Genomic DNA, 6,937 nt, shown 5'->3' with positions numbered 1-6,937 from the left:
GAAGATGGGCAATAATTGTAGTTGTTGTGCTAAGCCAAAGAAAGATACTCTTGCTGTAAAACTAACTAACAGTACTGTAGAAATACCATCAGAAAGTCCCTTAGGACAACTTTTATCTCAATGGGATGATGATAATTTAATCCCATGAACCTGTAAATTAACTAAAAGTCAAATGATTAGATTATGTCACAAAAAGTGGCCAAAATATAAGTCCCCCTGATTATCATTGGGACCATTTGGGAGAGTCAGACAAATATTGGATAGGGAAACTAGAACAATATATACTTTCAAGACCAACTTTAAGTAGTGAAATACCTTATGTAAAACCATGGTACCATGTTGTTGAGGTATTTCCCGTTAGGAGAATGAGTGCACTCAGGGAAGCGTAGTGAGAGTGATGTTGAATAACAGGACCAGCATACAGATACACTGAATAGTAAAATGTAGGTTTTACTTCCTGTAAATGGGTAAACAAAATCCAACAAACAGTCCAAATCATACACGGTTAAAGCAGGTAGTATTCAATACAATCAGTCCAGGGATAATCCAAAAACGAAGTCCTGTATCATAAACAAAGTTCAGTAAACGGAGTTTGCTAACAGTTTGCAAGACTCACAGCAATTCCAGCAGAATGACGATCAGGCAAAAGGCAATAGGGAAATGCAAGAAGAGAACAAACCAGGTTTCTGGCTCCATCTTATGGCCATTGGAGGAACCTCAGCCAATTACAATTACAGCATTTTCTTAAAGATACAACAGTATTAAATCCTGGTTTATATATTGCCAACCCAACTGTTTAGGTGACTATCATTCCTAACACGTGTACACTGGGAAAGCCCAGTTCCACCTGAGAAGGCTCAGCTTTTTAAATTGAAGGAGGAGAAAGAAGAGGAGCCACCTAACTGGGATCCTCTGGAATATCTTCCCCCTTATGTAGCTCCAAGTGCACCTCAGCCGCATCAGGCACCTTAGGCACCTCGGCCCCCTAACCCATATGCTGCCCAGGGAGCAGGAGGAGGAAGTGGCAGATCAACCTATAGCAGTAAGAACTAGACAGAAAGTGAAGGAGAGAGAGAGAGAGAGAGGAAGAAAAAGAAGAGAAATTATTCCCCTTCAGGCAGGTTCCCCAAGGTGTAAGTGCACAAGGACAACCAATGTTGGGTTATGTATCACATAATATCACAGCCACAGAGTTGAAGAAGTTTAAACAGAATGAAGAAGGCCCAGGAGGAATCTCAGACAGTTGCTGATGAGGTTGCTGCTTTCCTAGGACCAAACACATATACTTGGGATGAACTTCAGTACTCTCTGGGCTTCCTTTTTTCTACAGAAGAAAAGCAGATAATTAAAAAGGCAGCTGTGAAAATATTGGGAAGACCATCATCCAGGAGTAAGTCAGGCAGCTGCAGAAGACAAATTTCCATTACAAAGGCCAGATTGGAATAATAACCTCCTGGCCGATAGACAGAAAATGGAAGATTTAAAGCAAATGATTGTAGAGGGTATTCGTAACTGTGTACCCCAAAGTAAGCACATTTCTAAAGCTTTCAGTGTACATCAAAGAAAGGATGGGGATTTCCTGGAGAGACTTAGAGATGCAATGAAAAAATATGGAGGAATGAAAGAGGACAGCAAAATTTTTAAATAGTTGCTGAAAAGTCAGTTTGTTATACAGTCCTATGCGGACATCCAGAGGAAAGTCCAGAAGATAGAAAATTGGGGAGAAAATAATATAATGGATATATTGGCAGAGGCCCAGGAAGCATTTGTGAATTGAGGTGAACAAGAGAGGAAACAGGATAAGAAAATGCTGTTATCAACAGTGGGAGTTATGATGGATAAAACGTTTAGGGGATCAGAGAGGGCAGAGAAGAGAGTTTGGAAATCGAGGGCAATGGAACCGGGGGTGGGGGGGAGAGGAACAGGGAGACAAGGGGATAGAAATCAGTGTTTTAAGTGTGGAAGGGAGGGGCATTTTGCAAGAAACTGCCCTCAAAGAGAAAGAGATGGAGAGGGAACAGAGAGTGTATAGATTGATGGATGAAGAGGATGAGAAGTAGGGAGGTCAGGGGCCCTTGATATTACAGTTCCACCAAGAGCCCTTGGTAAATCTACAATTGGGACCAGAAAAACAAGAATTAGTATTCTTAATAGACACCGGAGCTTCAAGGACATCTCTCATAAGTATACCTCAAGGTTGCCAGTTAAGTAACACCTTGATAAAAATATCGGGAGTAGCGGGGCAATCCTTTGAAGTTCCTCAATTAAATCCATTAATCTTAAGGTGGGGAGATTATGAGACCAAAATACAACCACTGTATGTACCAGAGGCAGGAGTGAATTGGTTGGATAGAGATGTGCTTCAAAACTCTGAATGGGGGATCCAATTGATTAGGAAACAATTACTAGTATTAACAGAGGAGAATGAAGAGGAGATAACACCTATTGTATGGGCTACTAAAGGAAAGAGAAGGGGATTACAAGTAACCCCCATAAAAAATCACTCTAAAAACTACTGAGCCTATAAGACAGAAGCAATATGAAATCAGCCTAGAAGGAAGAAGGGGCTTAAAACCAGTCAAAGGAATTAATACAGGATGGACTTTTAAAGTCTACAATGTCTCCATACAATTCTATACTAGCTGTTCGAAAACCCAATGGGAATTATTGCCTAGTTGAAGACTTGAGAAAAATTAATAATATAATAGTTTATAGGCACCTTGTGGTCCCCAATCCACACACTCTACTAAGTAGGATTCCCCTAGAACATCAGCTGTTTAGCGTAATTGATTTGAAGGATGCTTTTTGGGCTTGCCCGCTTGATCCTGAATCTCAGAATGTTTTTGCATTTGAATGGGAGGATCCAGACACAGGAAGAAAATGTCAATTGAGATGGACAGTATTGCCTCAAGGTTATACTGAAAGTCCTAATTTATTTGGTCAAATTTTAGAACAAATATTAGAGAAATTCCCAAAAGATCCAAACTTGTCCCTAATACAATATGTAGATGACTTGTTGCTCTCAGGGGAGAAGAAGCAGGATGTGGAGAAAGGAACTAATGATTTGCTAAATTATTTAGCAGACCAAGGACTAAGAGTATCTAAAAACAAGCTACAGTATGTAGAAAGGGAGGTAAAATATTTAGGACATCTGATAAGTAAAGGCAGCAGAAAGATTACTCCCTCTCGGATAGAAGGCATAATAATCCAGCCACTACAGAGAGACAAAATGGCTCTTAGAAATTTTTTTAGGACTAGTGGGATACTGTAGACAGTGGATTATAAATTATGCAGAAACAACTAAACCACTATATTCAAAATTGACAGATTCTGAAGCATGGACAATAAAATGGTCAGAGGAAGATAGGGAGAAGTTCCAGGAGTTAAAAGAAATTAAAAAGAGCACCAGTTCTATCCTTGCCAGATTTAGACAAAACCTTTCACCTCTTTGTGGCAGTAGAAAATGGAGTAGCTAAAGGAGTGTTAGCCCAGAAATGGGGAGGGTTGAAGAAACCAGTAGCATTTTATCAGATTTGATGGACCCAGTAATAAAGGGGTGGCTGATTTGCATACAAGCAATAGTGGCTACTGCCTTGCTAGTTCAAGACAGCAGAAAAATAACTTTTGGAGGAGCAATTGTAGTTAGCAGTCCACATCAAGTATGGAGTATTTTAAATCAACCAGCTCAGAAGTGGATGACAAATTCTAGACTCATGAAATATGAGAGCATTTTGTTAGAATATCCTAGTTTAGTCATAGTCACTGATGCCAATGTAAATCCAGCTCAGTTTCTGAGTGGGGAAAGAGACCAACAGGAAATAGAGCACAATTGCTTAGAGGCAATAGATTACCAGACAAAAGTGAGAGAGGATTTGAAGGAAACCAGAATAGAAGGATTAAGGACCCTATTTATAGATGGAAGTTCCAGAGTGATTGAGGAAGAAAGGAAAAGTGCTTATGCAGTGATAAAAGGAGAATCATGGAAAACAATATTTATCTGAAAGATTACCAAATCAGTGGTCTACTCAAGTTTGCAAACTATATGCTGTAAAAATGGCTTTGAAAGAGTTAGGCACAGAGGGGGAAAATATATATACAGACTCTATGTATGCTTTTGGAATAGCCCATACGTTTAAAAGATATGGAAAGAGGGGTGGTTGGTGAATAGCAAAGGGAAGGGATTAGCAAAAGCAGAGTTAGTCATTGAAATACTACAGTTACTTAACATACCAAAGGCACTAGCCATAATACATGTACATCAGAAAGGAGATAAGTTTGAAGTCTATGGCAATAATTTAGCAAATGAGAGGGCAAAGGAAGCAGGACTGATGGAGCGAGATAAAGTGTTTATAATGATACCGGAATTGGGGGAACAGATAATACCAAAATTTTCTGCAAATGAAGAAGAAATAATGAGAAAAGGGGGGGTGATACAGGATGAGAAAGGGGAGTGGAGGTTGCCAGATGGGGAGGAAGGTTTTGAACAAAACAGTAATGAGGAATCTGGTGGAACGATTGCATGAGGGAACTCACTGGGGGGTGCAGGCATTGGTGGATTTAATACAACGAAAATATGTATGTAAAGGAATACACTGTATTGCCTTACAAATGATTAGAAAATGCTTAACCTGTTTGAAAGTAAATAAAGCAACACAGAAAAGAACCGATAGGGGGAAGGGAATTGGCTCTGCGACCCTTTCAAAGACTACAAGTTGATTATACTGAATTACCTAGGGCAGGAAGAATGAAATACTTACTGGTCATTGTAGATCATCTGACCAGATGGGTAGAGGCTTTTCCATGTGAAAAGCAAATGCTAGTACCACAGCACAGATGTTGCTTGTGAATATAATACCTAGATATGGTCTTCCTGAGGTAATAGATAGTGACCAGGGGACGTATTTCACAGCAAGGGTGATAAAATTAATTAATGAGGTTCTGGGAATAAAATGGGATTATCATACACCTGGGGCACCCTCCTAGCTCAGGGGCGGTGGAACGAGCTAATCAAAAATTAAAACAAACACTAATTAAGATAATGGAAGAAACCAGTTTCCCCCTGGCTTTACTAAGAATCAGGACACAACCAAGGAAAGATATTGGATTGTCCTCATTTGAATTATTATTTGGAATACCTTATATGGGAAAGGAGGGGTTACCAAGGATTGAGCTGACAGATAAAATAATTAGAAAATATGTACAAGAATTGTCCAGCTTTTCTCTTTTACGACAGAAAGGCATCCTTGCGCAAACGCCACCTTTGGACTTTGCTGTGCACAAATACCAAGCTGGACAGTGGATATTAATAAAGACCTGGAAAGACGAAAAATTATCCCCAACCTGGGAAGGATCTTTCCTCATCCTGCTAACAACTGAAACAGCAGTACGGACACAAGAGCAAGGGTGAACCCATTGTTTGAGAGTGAAGGGGCCCGTGCCAGCCCCAGATGAGTGGAAAGTGGAATCTCACCAAGGAGATCCACTGAAGTTGAAGTTCCGAAGAACTTAATGGACCTGCGGACTATCCTTTTTCCAGTAGGGGTGGTGACATTCATAATTTGGCTAACTTTTGTATTTTTCTTATTCAGAGAAGAATGGATGCCTATGCTCTTCCCTCAACTGAAGGAGACCACAACTGAACAAATCCCATTGTGTGTCCTCCCGGATGTGTTGGTTTTGTAATTGTGCATGTGGATGTTGTTGTTCACATTGTATTGATTGTGTTTGCTGTACCGGGTGTATAATAGAGTGTGAGATAAAAATTATAGAGGATGTATTGGGAAGGTACTCAGTGGTACCTGTTAGGGGTAAGTGTTATTCTACTCTTAAACCCAGCCCAACCATTAGAAGAATGTACCCAATGTATCAAAACAACAAAAAGGGAAGGAACAATTGAAAACACACTGATATACCACACTATGATCCCTGATTGTTTGCAAACTGACTTAACTGATTGTGGCCAAAATGAAACCCAATATAAGAGGTGTAATACAAGTAAGGGAGTGGAGTGCTATGACCCAAAAGCATTAAGTCCAGTGACTGCTAGAATATGGGTCTATGCATACAAAGGAGGTGACCATGCACTTCAAATGTTTTCCATAAGCCAAACGAGAAAAGGTCATTTAGCCCACAATGAAACTAGGGGAGAAACTAGTTTGTTTTGATGTGTGCCAGGCCATTAACAAAGGACAAGGGTTTCCTGATAACCAGCTGGGTGTTGAATGTGGAAATCTGGAATGGGAGAGAAGTTACATGAAAGAACAAAAATATCTTTTTAAAAGGGAACACTCCAAAGTACTGGTCATGCATCCTTATCCCCAAGTTTATGATTATTGGTACACAACAAATGTTCCCAATGAAAGAAGCATTGGACCTCAAGAAATGAGGATTTCCGGTTTGCAAGGCTTCGGCAGCAGCAGGAATCCACGATCGTGCGCGGTCCCTGCTGCGCTCACCGCCGAAGTGCCTCCGATCCATTTGGATCTGGAGGATATGGTTGCCCCGTAGAGGCAGCCGAAGGGAGAGGAGATCCGGACAGGGGCTTGGGGGTATCGCAAACCCCTTCCTCAGCCGGCAAAACTCCTTTTTCCCAAGGCGGTGGAGCGGCGGTCAGTAATGGCCGCCACAAAGAAGCCTGCAGCTGGGTAAGATTGTGCAGCAGGAAGTTGGAGAAAGTGAAAGTTTTTTGGCTGAACCGGGACAGCAAGGAACCTTGAAACACCCTGGAAATTTAATCGTTTGAATGACACATTGTTTCCCAAGGAGTGTGATAGCGGCGGAAGAAGATTTAAAAGGGAAAGTTATTTTTTTTCACTCTCCCTCCCCATGGAAATAGCTGATGGAAATTGGAAAAATCTGCTTGGGCACAGAAGGTAACTAAGCCTGAAATTTAAAGCCAAGGGGATAAAAGATTTCTGAATATTGGAATTTTGCTATA

The 6,937-nt window shown here is 40.7% G+C and overlaps 1 pseudogene; it reads left to right on the top strand.

The window, feature by feature from the left end:
• The first annotated feature begins 1,212 nt into the window (after nucleotides 1–1,212).
• Nucleotides 1,213–5,721, top strand: LOC148128888 (uncharacterized; annotated as a pseudogene).
• Nucleotides 5,722–6,937: the final 1,216 nt, after the last annotated feature.

Source organism: Notechis scutatus, chromosome Z (assembly GCF_049901735.1).
Source record: "Notechis scutatus isolate UNSWTSFEM ecotype Mainland chromosome Z, rNotScu1.2, whole genome shotgun sequence".
NCBI lineage: Eukaryota > Metazoa > Chordata > Lepidosauria > Squamata > Elapidae > Notechis > Notechis scutatus.
This window is presented reverse-complemented; position numbering and strand designations above follow the sequence as displayed.